At 32.3% G+C, this 14155-nt stretch overlaps 1 long non-coding RNA gene across 1 annotated transcript; it reads right to left on the reverse strand.

The window, feature by feature from the left end:
• Positions 1 to 9304: 9304 nt before the first annotated feature.
• LOC133828798 (uncharacterized) lies at positions 9305 to 10459 on the reverse strand. The gene is made up of 3 exons (XR_009891322.1): positions 10166 to 10459; positions 10000 to 10057; positions 9305 to 9475 (listed from the first exon to the last, which is right to left on the reverse strand). It is a non-coding gene; the product is annotated as an uncharacterized LOC133828798 (long non-coding RNA).
• Between the last annotated feature and the right edge of the window lie 3696 nt (positions 10460 to 14155).

Here is a 14155-nt window from a genome sequence, read left to right on the forward strand (position 1 = left end):
TTCCCATTCCTTTTCATCTCTTTTTCTTCATTAGACTCACTCTTTTTCATAATGGTTATTAGGAGTGTTCCAAAGTCCCAACACTGTCCACATATCCCAGTAACTTTGGTAAGGAAAATAGGATAGAATCTATATGTTATATGCTTGTGTTATCTTATGTTTTATGTTATGAAATATGTTATAAAATATGTTATGAATATGTATGTTGTAGGCTTGGGCATATGACCCATATGACTAACAAGACCCCAAATAGATTATGGGCATATGACCTACTTAGCTAGTAGGACCCCACTAATCTCATGGGCATATGACTTGTTTAGTCTATGGGACCCCAAGTAATAATGGCCATTATAGTAGGTGTATGTATTAGTGTTATGTTATGTCTTTATGTTTATTATGAAATTTATGTACATGATGTATGTGTTATATTTTCCTTGCTGGGCATTAGGCTCATTCCTTTTTGTTTAATGTGCAGGAAAATAGCTATTAGTGGCGGTAAGGTTCGTGGATGCTTGGAGATTGTGTATCGATGATGAATGGAGTCAAGGAGTCGAGAGTTCGATTTGGAGGATGTAGTCATTTGTTTATGGTCTTTATATGTATTTTCCGCACTTACTATGTAATTCCTTTATTTTATAAATCATGTTATGTTTTGTTTTTCAAACAATGGGATCCCATATCCTTCTTGGTATTTATGTAAGTAACTCTTATTTCTATAAGTTTTCTAATAAAATTATGGTATTTTCGCAAATGTGAGTTTTAGTAAGAATTTGTATGTATAGTTTCGTTAATGGTCCAAGAGTCTAGAGTAGTGGGTCATTACACATCCTCAGAAATTCATCAAGATTTTGCTCTAGAGTCTTAGAGTGACTCATCTTGTACCCAAAGATTCTTTCTTTTAGAAAAATCTTGTATGTGAGTGATTTCTATTGGAATTACTCTTCCAACTTCTTCCAGATTTTAGCTGGTGTTTCTTCTTTATCTACCAATCTTATTATTGCATCTGAAAGATTGAAGATAATGATCCTTGTAGTTGTTTCTAGGTATTCTTCTTGCTGTATCTTTGTTGTGCCTTCTGGCCATTCAATAGGATCCTCCAATACCCTTAGCAACTTCTGTTGAGCCAAAAGAGACCTTATTTTTCTCCTCCAGATTCTGTAGTCTCCTGAACCATCAAATTTATCTATGTCAATCTTTAGATTACTCATTGATTGTAATATAATCAAAATCAAAACAAGTTAGAGTTTGAGAGATTTCTGGTTGGTCAAACAGAGGAATATCTTCAAATTCTTCACTGTGAGACTCGACTTCTTGAGGATCAATTTCCTCCAGTGTTTGTCTTGATCTTTGTTACTGTGATGTGGTGAATCTTGCTAGCCCAAACCTGGCTCTGATACCATTGTAGGGATTTTACCTATATGACCCTAGACAATTCACTCACACATTAGTAATACCAAGGTCAAAACTGACCTTTGCCCTTATTTTACTGAACCTTTGTTTTTATTAGGCAGCTTTATTCTTGTTTCTTTGACCAATATTTGCAGAGAAAAAAGAGAAGAGGAATTGAAAAGAAATCCCTTTACCCTCTCTGCCCAAACCCAGGAAAAACTGAGATACCCAAACACAAAACCCAGAAATCCAAAACACAATCACAAACAAGATACACAAATTCAAGAGTGAGGAAAGAGAGATACAAACAGAGATTTATAGAGGTTCACTACCAAAATATTTGGGGCTACGTCCTCTTGAGCTTGCCTCAGAGATAGTGTAGAGTCCAAGAACTTTACTTAGCTAGTTAGATAGTAGTAACAATAGTAATAGTTGTAGTATTTTTATGACTGTGGATTTTGGTTCTAACCGGGATTTAGTTGGACACTCGTAGTAACACTTGTAGATTTTCTAAGTTTAACCTATAGTTTAAGAATATTAATTTTAACCTAATATTGATTAATATGACTGATATTGATGGTGATATTTATTATATTATAAGGTTTAGATAGACCCAATAAGATAGTAACACATGTCTTGTGTATGTTTAATGATAATTAAGTATTTTTTAGGAATAAGTTTATTAAGATCAAAATTTGAATATCCTAGGGTCTGTCAGCAGCTTTGAAATCGTTAAAGGACTTAGTCAAGGTTGTTTACTCAATTCAAATTAGGCTGAAAATGTGCAATTTCGTGTATAATATTTCAGCATTTGCCAATATATCGCAGCACTAGGGGGCGATATATCATCATACGAGGATATGAAAAGCACGTAAACTTCGCACAAACACCTCAACGAGCCTCGGGCATATTAGCCCAGGCTGTATATCACCTACTAGGGGCGATATATCGGCTCATGTACCGTATTTTTGAATGTTTTTAAAACCGAGCTCATTTTAATCTTTAACCTCTTGATAAGTCCAACATCTTTCTGATCGAATCTTCAGCCTCTGCTAAACGATAATTCAAATATTTTTCAATTAAAAAGCCATTATTTTATTCAAGCTAAATGAAGATTTTGTCATTCTTGAACTCTATAAATAGGACCTAGTACCCAACCATTTATTTATTCATCAAGCTGAGTTCAAAGTCTACAAGCTGCTAGGAGTACTTGAGAGTGTAAACTCTTGGGTTGGGGATTATAAGCTTATCAAACACTTGGGAAGTAAGGTTTATAGCACATTTCAGTTCGAGGTTTAGATCGGTCATAGAAGCATTCAAGGTATTCCAAATTCTAGTTCATTTCGGTATTGTTTTCCTTAAGTTCTTATAATTTTTTCTACTCAAAATCCTAACTCATATTCTCTATTCTTGGTTAGGAATCTAAGATCTTGAACATAAGATTTTTTGTAAGTATATTCTTGATGATATAGTTCGTCTATTCTTTTCATCCCTTTTTCTTTAGTATACTCACCCTTTCTTTGATGGTTTTTAGGAGTGTTCCAAAGTCCCAATCCTATTCTCATATCCCGGTATTTTTGGTAAGGAAAATAGGATAGTATTTTATATGTTATATGTTATCTTATGATTTATGTGTTATGAAATGTTATAGTATGTATGTTGGTAAGACTTGGGCATATGACTTGTATAGCTAACAAGCCCCAATAAATTTATGGGCATATGACTTGCTTAGCTAGCAAGCCCCAAAAATCTAATGGGCATATGACTTGATTAGTTAACATGCCCCAAGTAGTTTAATGGCCATTATAGTATATATGACATATGTTTATGATACGCTTATGATATATGTTGTGACATGTTTTTAGCTGTAGAGTCCCAGAATTTACTTAGCTAGTTAGATAGTAGTAGTAGTAGTAGTAGTAGTAGTAGTAGTAATAGCTAGCATTAGTTGTAGTATGTTTATAACTGTGGATTTTGGTTCAGACCGGGATTTAATTGGACACTCATAGTAGTACTTGTAGATTTTCTAAGTTTAACCTATAGTGAAGAATATTAATTTTAACCTAAGGTTTGATTAATATGACTGATATTGATGGTGATATTTATTATATTATAAGGTTTAGATAGACCCAATAAGATAGTAACACTTATCATATGTATGATTATTAAGAAATTATTATTTTAATGATAAATAAGAGAAATATAAGACTTAGTCTTCACCAAAATCTGATAGGAGCATGACATTTATCACAATTTTATTTATTTGTGGATTAGGTTGATATTTAGATAATTAAATAGATTTTTCGTAACTTTAGGGTACTGTAACTTCTGACCTGTTTTTGACTCAGTTATATTAGGAATTTCGAAAAATAGTATTTCCTAAAAGTTGTAGATAATTTAATGAGCTTTCTAACGGTATAAAGAGAGTCCAAATTGAAGTTCTAAAGCTCCAGATATGTTGATTTTACTGAAGGGGAGTTTAGACTTACGAGATTTAGGGAGTTAGAAGTTAGGATTCTATTTGTTTTTATTATTTTAAAATCAAGCTTTGAATCCTTAAATCTCTCTGAAAAATTTGAACAATTCCTAAGCCTTTGACTGAAGGATATTCAAATATTTTCAATTAAATTTATTATTTTTATTCAAAGCCAAAAAGAAGATTTTTATTCCTAGAACTCTCTAAATAGGACCTAGCACCAAGCATTTTTCATTCATTCATCAAGCTAAGTTCAGAGGCTGCAAGTTGCTAGGTTATTGTGAGAGTGTAAACACTTGGGTTGGGAATTATAAGCTTGATCACTATAAGCTTACCAAACACTTGGGAAGTAAGGTTATAGTGTATTTCGGTTTCGAGGTATAGTTCGGTCATAGAAGTACTCAAGGTATCCTAAACTCTAGTCCATTTCGGTATTATTTTCTTTAAAGTTCTCATAGCCTTCTACTCAGCCTTCTAACCTATTCTTTATTTTGGTTAGGAAATCTAAGTTCTTAAGCACAAGGTTTTTGGTAAGTATGTTTTAATATGTATAGTTCCTTCATCTCTTTCATCCCTTTTTCTTCAATATCAATAGACTCACCCTTTCACAAATGGTTTTTAGGAGTGTTCCAAAGTCCCTACTCTGTCCTCATATCCCGGTTATTTTGGTAAGGAAAATAGGATAGAATCTATATGTTTATTGCTTATGTTATCTTATGTGTTATGTTATGAAATATGATACATTATGAATATGTTATGAATGTGTATGTTTGTAGGCTTGGGCTTATGCCCTATTTGACTAACAAGACCCCAAAAATATTATGGGCATATGCCTACTTAGCTAGTAGGACCCCACTAATCTCATGGGCATAAGCTTGTTTAGTCTATGGGACCCCAAGTAATAATGGCCATTATAATAAGTGTATGTATTAAGTGTTATGATATGTCTTTACGATTATTATGAAATTTATGTTTATGACTATGTGTTAGATTTTCCTTGCTGGGCATTAGGCTCATTCCTTTTTGTTTATATGTGCAGGAAAATAGGTCTTAGTGGCGGGGAAGGTTCTTGGAAGCTTAGAGAATGTGTATTGAGGCGAAATGGATTCAAGAGCCGAGCGTTTCGATTCGAGGATGTAGTTTTATTTTTATGGCTTTTACATTTATTTTTCCGCATCTTATTATGTAAATCTCTTTTTAATTATGTCATGTTTTGATTTTAAAACAATGGGATCCCATATCCTAACTTGAATTTTATGTAAGTTTAACTTTTATTTTTACAAGTTTCTTAATAAAGTAATGGTATTTTCACTTGTAAGTTTTATTAAGGATTAGTATGTATAGTTTTCGTTAATGGTCCAAAAGTCTAGAGTAGTTGGGTCATTACATTAGCATATGATATGGTTTTTATGTATGTGATTTATGTTGTTAGGTTTTCCTTGCTGGGCATTAGGCTCACTCCTTTATGTTTATATGTGCAGGAAAATAACTTTGGTGGCGGGAAAGGTTCTTGTAAGCTTGGGGATGTGTATTGAGGCGGGATGGAATCGATGGACCGAGCGTTCGATTCGAGGATGAAGTCTCTTTAATTATGGTTTTTTATGTATTTTTCCGCAATTGGTTTGTAATAAGTTTTTAATTAAGTTTTCATTATGTCAAAGTTATGTTTTGTTTCAAACAATGGGATCTTTACCTTATGAATTTTATATAGGTTTAAATCTTTACCTTACAGTTTTGAAATAAAGATATGTTATTTCAAATGTATGTTTTCATAAGATTAGTATAGAAATTAGTAATGGTCCAAAGTCTAGTATAGTTGGGTCATTACAGATAGAGAGCTCCAAATCCACTAATCAATGGAGAAATTGTTACAACCAAGCAGCCAAAATCTATATTACAGCTTTAACAGATAATCCCGTTCCTTGTTCTCTTATTCTTCTATGTTTTCCCTTAAATCAGAAAACCCTATCACTCTCTAATTATCTTCTCTCTTTTCTTTACAGGAAAAACAACTCTCAAAGCTCTCTGATTTCTCTTTGCTCAAAAACATACACGATAAGCCTCTACTTCTTCTTTTTTATTACATGCATTTATAGGCTAAATAGAAAATAAAAGTTTCGGTTGTGTTTTTCTTGATCTTGAATTGCTTCTGATCTGTTTGTTGTTGAGCTGGTAAGAATTAGTTGTAACAATATTTTTGTAAGTGGTTCTAACAGAATAATGGTTCAGACTGAGGACTTGTATATAACATATACATATGTCAATTTAGAGCAATCGTCTATAAAAGCAATAAAATATCTACTTCATTCTCTAGTCGACATTCTATTTAGTTCACATAAATCAATATGTATCAAATCTAAAATTTATAATTTCTACCAACAATAGGAAAATGTTTCTTAACCATTTTAGATTTAACACATAGATCACACTTACTATGCTCAACATTATCGCAATTAATCAATCAACTTCTAATTTTTCTTTTGATTGTGCTAACTCCTATATGTGCACGTCTAACATGCCACAAAGTAATAGACTTTGAGTCAAGCATATAATAAGAAGAACTAGAAGCATTATTGTTCAAATTATCAATGGAGGTACAAAGTTTTAACATGCCATCACAAGCATATCCCTTCCCACAAACACATTCCCCTTAGACAAAGTAAGCTTGCCCGAATCTATCACAACCTTGATTCCCAATTTTCCTAGCAAATTCCCACTCACAAGATTCACTACAACAAAATAGATGTTTTATGACTTTAATGGGGAGACATTGGAAGTCTACAATGTCTCCCACTTAGTGAGACGTTGCTGGGGTCATTGTAGGTATATATCCCACGTCTCCCGTTGGGAGACGTGCCTCACTTCCCACGTCTCCCACTGGGAGAGGTGAAAAGTCAAATGTTGACTTTCCACCTCTCCCATTGGGAGACGTGGGAAGTCACTCACCTCTCCCAATGGGAGACGTGGGAAGTCCATAGGAGACATCCCACGTCTCCCATTGGGAGAGGTGAGTGATTTCCCACGTCTCCCAATGGGAGAGGTGGAAAGTCAAATGTTGACTTTCCACCTCTCCCATTGGGAGACGTGGGAAGTCTCCCACCTCTCCCATTGGGAGACATTGAAAGTCTCCCACCTCTCCTAATGGGAGACATTGAAAGTCTCCCACATTTAAAAAAAATAAATTAAATAAATTTATAATTAATATTATTAATTTAAATTGAATAATTAATATTAATTAATTATTAAATTAATATTAATTATTAATTAATTTAATATTTAATATTATTAATTTAATATTATTAAATTAATTTAATATTTAATATTATTAATTTAATAATTAATTAAATTGAAATAATATTAATTTAAATTTAAATTATTTTAATCTAAATTTAAATTAATTTAATAATAAATTAAATTGGAAGAAAAAAATATATTTGTTAGATATATACAAGAAATACAATATTTGTTAGAAATATTCAAAATGAACAAATATTGCATTGTGTATGAAGAAAGAGTTAAAAAATTAAAAAAAAAAAACCTATCAACGAGGTCGGTAACTTTGGATTATCGGCAACATATATGTCGCCCATTCTTGTCGCAACTCATCAATTTGTGCCTCTGTATATGATGTGCTTGTTAGCTGCAAGAAATATAAAGTAAAATATATTAATTAATTATTTGATTACATTTATAGTTTCAAAAATAATTTGTAAATTTTAATTAATAATACCGTTCTCAAGTAATGCCCAGGACTCGCATGCTCAATCAAATCCTTCAACATCCTCATTAAGTAGTATCCACATGCCACATTGTCCGGTTGGTGTGGACACTAATTATTTAAAAATATGAGTAATTTATTATTAAATTGAAACTTTTTAAAAAAAATGCATACATATTATTCTACTTAATTATTATAAATGTTCAAAAATTTCTGCTAAAGTTACTTACCTGAGGTTGCTTAATGCGTAGAGTATCAGGGATCTCGACATCAGGAAGATTCATAGAGAAAAAAAGATTGAAAGCGCTGACGATCACTGATACAATCTCCTCACGGTTATTTAGCTCTGAATTCACCGGATCACAACAATAAACATGATATGCATATGGTGCCAAAATAAGCAACATCCAATGTTCACTGTATAAGAAAAACAAAAAAATTATAGCTCAAATGTTAAACAATGAAATTATTGATATGGGTCGGAAAAATGACAACTTTTTAAACTTACCCATGGTTCCAAGGGACAAGCATAACTTGTTCTTTTGATTTTACGTCATTGCAACGTCTGAACAGATTCTGAACACGATCGTCGAATGAACTCCCTTGAGTGGCGACGATATTAGGATTGACAAATAAAAACTTATTTTGGCGACCTTGTTGTACCACATATCTGTAAATGAACCTAATACAAAAATATGAAAAATTGTTATATGAATGAATAAATCAAATTAGAAAATTAAATGAACAAACTTATTTGTCAGATATATACCTCATGTAGCTGACAAGTACTGCTTGTCCAATCTTCTCCTTTCGAGCAAACTGAAGTATGTCATCCTTAAATATATAACAGTGAGACATATCCTGATCAAAAACTTCAGACTCTATGCCTAGATTGACACACTCGCCATCATCCCAATGAGATACGATATTCTGTAATCGTTCCAATGGAGTTTGGGCCAATTGTGTTGGAGGAGTTTGTTGTCGTCTTCTTTCTCGAGGTTGTTGTGTTGATGGAGCTCTTGGTCGTTGTGATCTGGTCCTACTTGTAGAGGGAGTCTGCATACAATTATATCAACAATTAAAAAAATTACAAACAAATATAGAATTGTAAAGATAATTATGTAAAAACATGGCATCACCTCATGAGTTACATCTTCAGATATAATGACAAAATCCTTAGGCCACGCTATTGGCGTCCCAATGGCCTGAGCAACTATGTACATGTCCAAATCAGGATATGCAAAAGGGAGAGGACATGTTGGCTTAAGAACACTCGTAATCATAACTTGGAAGTTGTTGCCTGCCTCTCTTTCAATGAGTGTACCTGATGCAACAATGTTTGAAACCGAACCAATTGCTAATTGGCATGCTCGGCCCTGCATAAGAAACATATTATATACAAATAATCATGTTGAAGCAGTAAAGAAATTTATTTGGTTTCAGAATATTCAAGAAAGTTTAATAACTCTTGCAAAAGCGGTTGTAGTGCAACAATGTGGTGTTCTACTTGAGGCACTACTGGGTCCGGAGTATAGTAGGACGCCTGCGCTGGTGGCACTGGTGGGTCGGGCACATAGTATGATGATGGCGCTGGTGGGACTCCAACGTTAGATCCTGACCCACTCTGTTGGGCCAATAATTTTCTCAAGAGCTCATCTTGTTGTTGAAGGCGCTCTTCTAGGCGTTGTGCTTGTTGATCCCATTGAAATATAAGTGTTCTTTAATCTTTTTAAGATCCATCTTTTTAACATTTCCACACTTAAGACATGGACAATAAGTAAAATTTGGGTCTTTCACATTTTCCGAACAAAACCTTAAGAACAAATCAACCCCGTTCCTAAATTCCGCAGATAACCTATTTGCTGACATCCACTGTTTATCCATATATTCTTCTATGTCTATGGAAAAGAAAAGAAACAACACTAAATAAGCACGTGATAAAGTTGTATGTCTATATAAAACTAATTTTTTATTATCCTAGATAAAATCGGGCAGCATTTCCCCTATAATAGTGACCTAACCATCTGCATGTGAATATCAAAACAAACAATTCAAACAACATACAATAAGTTTCTTCCTTATAGAATGTCTATATAAAACTAATTGTTTATTATCCTAGATAAAATCGGGCAGCATTTCCCCTATAATAGTGACCTAACCATCTGCATGTGAATAGCAAAACAAACAATTCAAACAACACACAATAAGTTTATTCCTTATAGCTCCGCAGCACACAGTAAAATTTATCAGAACCTACTTCACTAATACACACAAGTTCTCAACCTTCCATTATCACCGCAGCACACAATTTTAATCTCAGAACCTACTTCACTATGGATGAATATTTAAGATATTCAAACTCCTCTAACATTTGTTTAATAATATTAAAAGTAGAAGTAAGAGAATATATATGTACCTCTTGCAATCTTTAATCCAAAAGCTAGCAAAGTTACTTCACTTAGTAATCAAATTCGCTATTAAATCCACAAACCAATAAAATTAAATTAATAAATAATAAATAAAACATCACTAAATATCTAGCAATATATAACGTATTATTGTAATTTTAGAAACTTAATTACCTCAAATGTGTGATTGATATTGGAATTTTGATGCAAAATACTCTCTAAAATCTCACCACAAAAATCACAACCTATGAAATTAAATTAATTAATATGTTAAACATTACTAAACAAATATCACTAAATATCTAATAATAGTAAATGATATTGGTAAACAAATAAAAAAAATCCCAATGTGCCGCTAATTATAACTTCAACAAAAAATCAATATAAAATTTCATAACCTAAAAACTTAATAATAAACAAAAACATAAAAATTTTAATATATTTCTATTTTATAAATTATTTAATAAATTTATTTTAACATAACTATTGATATAACAAAATAGTTACAATTTAAAAAAAAATTCAAATATACAAAAATATATCTAAATTTCGAAATAAAAATTGATAAAAATTTAAAAAAATCATGAACATATATACTCTAATGAAATATATACAATGTGATAGGTTAAATTAAAAAAAAAAACTAAAAAATCATAAATCCCTAAAAACTTCCATTGAAAAACCACAAAAACATACAATGTATATAAAAAAATGCATAAAAATGTAAAACTAACACAAAATCATGTATATTACTCATCCTAATGCAAAACCTATAATTTATTTGCAAAATAATTAACTAAAAATCAAGAAAATAAAAAAAAAACTTACCTTAGAACCCTAAAAACGCAGCCCCAAATCGCCCAATTCTTCTCTCTGGTTTGCTCTCGGGTTCGTGTGAGGAAGAAGAAGGCTGGTAGTGATTTATAAGTGGAGACATCCAACGTCTCCCACTGGGAGACGTGGGACACGTGGCACGTCTCCCAGTGGGAGACGTTGGATGTGCTCCCATGCACATCCAACGTCTCCCATTGGGAGACGTGGGACACGTGGCACGTCTCCCAGTGGGAGACGTTGGATGTGCTCCCATGCACATCCAACGTCTCCCACTGGGAGACGTGCCACGTGTCCCACGTCTCCCAGTGGGAGACGTTGGATGTACCCATAAATCACTACCAGCCTATTTCCAACGTCTTCCACTATTTTTAATGTCTTCCAATTGTAACCATTAATATGCACTTTCAATGTCTTACACCATTAGCCATTTAAAATCCCTTCTAATTTTTAATGTCTTACACCAATGGTGTAAGACATTGTAGGGAGTCATTGAAAGTAGAATTTGTTGTAGTGATTTTTACTCATTTCCAGTACATACAAAATATTGGTGAGTAGAACCTTCTTGTTGGATGTTAAGAATAGATCAATTGTTCCCTTGCCTTCAACCTTAGAGCTTTTCTCATTGCTCATTTAGATTTCATGCCCTTTCTTTGAAGTCTCAAAGGTCTTGAATAAAGATCTATCATAAGTAAGATGGATGGTTGCACAAGTATCATACCACAATCTATTTACCTTTCCATGTATGCCATTAATCTCACTTAGTGTTGCCACTAACTCTTCTCGATTGAGTTGACTCTTCCTTCATTATTGTAGTTCCTCTTGAACCTACATTCCCTTGCAAAGTAGTCATTCTTGCCACACACAAAACAAGGTCTTTTGGAACTTTTAAATTGACATTCATTCTTTTTAGGCAAGGGTTTGTAACCCTTGCATTTATTCTTCCCAATTCCTTTGCCTTTGTAGTTGTTGGGAGGTTTAGCCACCATATTGGCTTTAGAATTCTCTCCATTAGACTCTTGCACGTTCTTATCTCTAGAACGAGATACATTCTCAATCCTCAAATGTGTGAGAATCTCTTCCAAAGAAATCTCCTCATTCTTGTGGAGGATTTTCTTTCTATAACCCTTCCAAGATGTTGCAAAAAATAATATTTTGTGCAAGTGTATATAATCGTCAAACAAGTAATAAAGTGATAAGTCAAGTGTTTTCTCCATGGGGATTAAATTAGTAACAAGTTGGGTAAAATCAACACTTAACAATTTGGGTAAATTAAATTGGTGATGATTTGATTTAAACTAAAAAAAACTTTGTCAAGTGGAAATCTAGAAATTAACATATGATTTTTCCAAACCTATGTGTTATGGGCTCTCAAAACTAAATTAGACATATTTATATGCAAATCTAGAAGTAAGAACACTAATTATGTAATATCTGATTCCCTTAGTAAGGGGTATTTTGGTAATTTGGCTTGGCTCCAAAGAATCATGGTAAATTTTGTGTTTATGTGGTGTGTGATATGTTATGCATGACTGTTAAGTATGATTTATGATATCAACTTGTTAGTTCGACCACACAAGTGCTCCTTCAAAAGTTAGGACCCAAAAGGATGTAATAATTAAGTTATGGGGGTCAAAGTATAATTATAAGTTTTATGGTAGAAATTACAATTTATGGAAGTTAACACTATTAGTTTAAGGAAAATTACTAGAAATGACATAAGTGAATACGTTAGGGATTTTAGATGGGGGGTAAGATGGTAAAAGTGTATTTAATGATTATTAAGAATTAATAAAATAAGGGAAATAAGGATTAGATTTACACAATTGTCAGTCACAAATTAGGTTATCATATCAAAAGGCTTTTCACTCATTATTGATCTAAACATTTTGGGGCTTAAGGCATTGGAGGATGACCTCGGTGGTGGATTATACATATTAGAAGTGGATTTTGAGTCAAGGGATTGAGATTGGTGGCTGAAACAAGAATCCATAAGTTCTATAAACCATACTATTATTGTTCTATGATAGATTTATGTTGGGAATTTTTATACAAGATCTTATTTATTTTCATGTAAATCATATATTAAACAAATTAATATAAGAAAACCTAGAACTTGTTTCTATAATTGAAATTAAACAGAGATAATGATAAGAACACTTACATTATATGCAGTCGAATGAATAAGTCATTCATTCAGTTTCTCTAACCCTTGTATCATTTATGTCGTAGGGTATCACCAAAAAACTGAACTGATCTTCAAAATTCTTCACAGCCTTCCACAGTATCCTTAGAATCACCTAGACTAGAGTGGGCAATTCTCAACACATGAGATAGATACAGAGAGAATAAGAGAAGAGAATATAGAGGCGTGGAAAACGAATTTTGTTGAGGAGAGAGTCTAAAACCCTAAAGCATCAAAACTAGATCTTCTGTTCATATGTTTTCAACTCTCACTTAGCATTCTTTTTAAAGTCTCAATTAGGTCACTTATTTAATCAAAAAACAATAAAATAATAGGCAATTACAGCCCTTAGGTCGAAACACTCATGGACTATGGGCTCGTGAAATTTCTCATTTAATTATAAGCATGTTGGACTTAAATTCAAGGCTCGTATTATTTTTTATTGATTAATTAATAAAATAATTATTAAAATCCTTTATTAATTTAATTATTTATAACTTGAACCTTGATTTAAACTTATTTGTTAATTTAGACATAAATTTGTCTTAATTAATAAATCTACCCTAAAATCTGTTTTCTTCTCTAAATTGCACAACTTTGTGATATTATCACAAATTGACCTAGTCAACTTTGATAATTCTAATTGATAATTAAATCAATTAATTAAGACTATCTAGATGATTTTATCCAAGGTACTGTGGGGACCATGGGCCTATGAAATCAAGCTCCAATAAATTATCATAAATCTAACAAATAAATTTACTAACTTGTTAATTCCTCGTGACTCCACTAAAGACTCAAAATTGCACTCTTGAATTCATAGAATGCTCTATAAGAAATATAGACATGTTATTAGTTATCCATTGTTACAACCATAATTATCACTCAATCCTCTATAAAAAAAAATCTACAATGAGATGGTACTAAAATACCATTTTACCCCTCATTATATTTTATCCTTAAAACACTTAGTTCCCTGTATATGATATTTTAGTAAACTAATATTAATTAGTGTAATGATATCTCTATCATTTAGCATCTCGAACCAAACTAAAGGAAATCATCGTTTTACTTCTTCATCAGAAGTTATAGATGCTCTTATCTATGATTAACACTCCCATTGAATTATACTACCGAGTTCCCAATAT

The sequence above is a fragment of the Humulus lupulus genome, chromosome 4, assembly GCF_963169125.1.
Source record: "Humulus lupulus chromosome 4, drHumLupu1.1, whole genome shotgun sequence".
Lineage (NCBI taxonomy): Eukaryota > Viridiplantae > Streptophyta > Magnoliopsida > Rosales > Cannabaceae > Humulus > Humulus lupulus.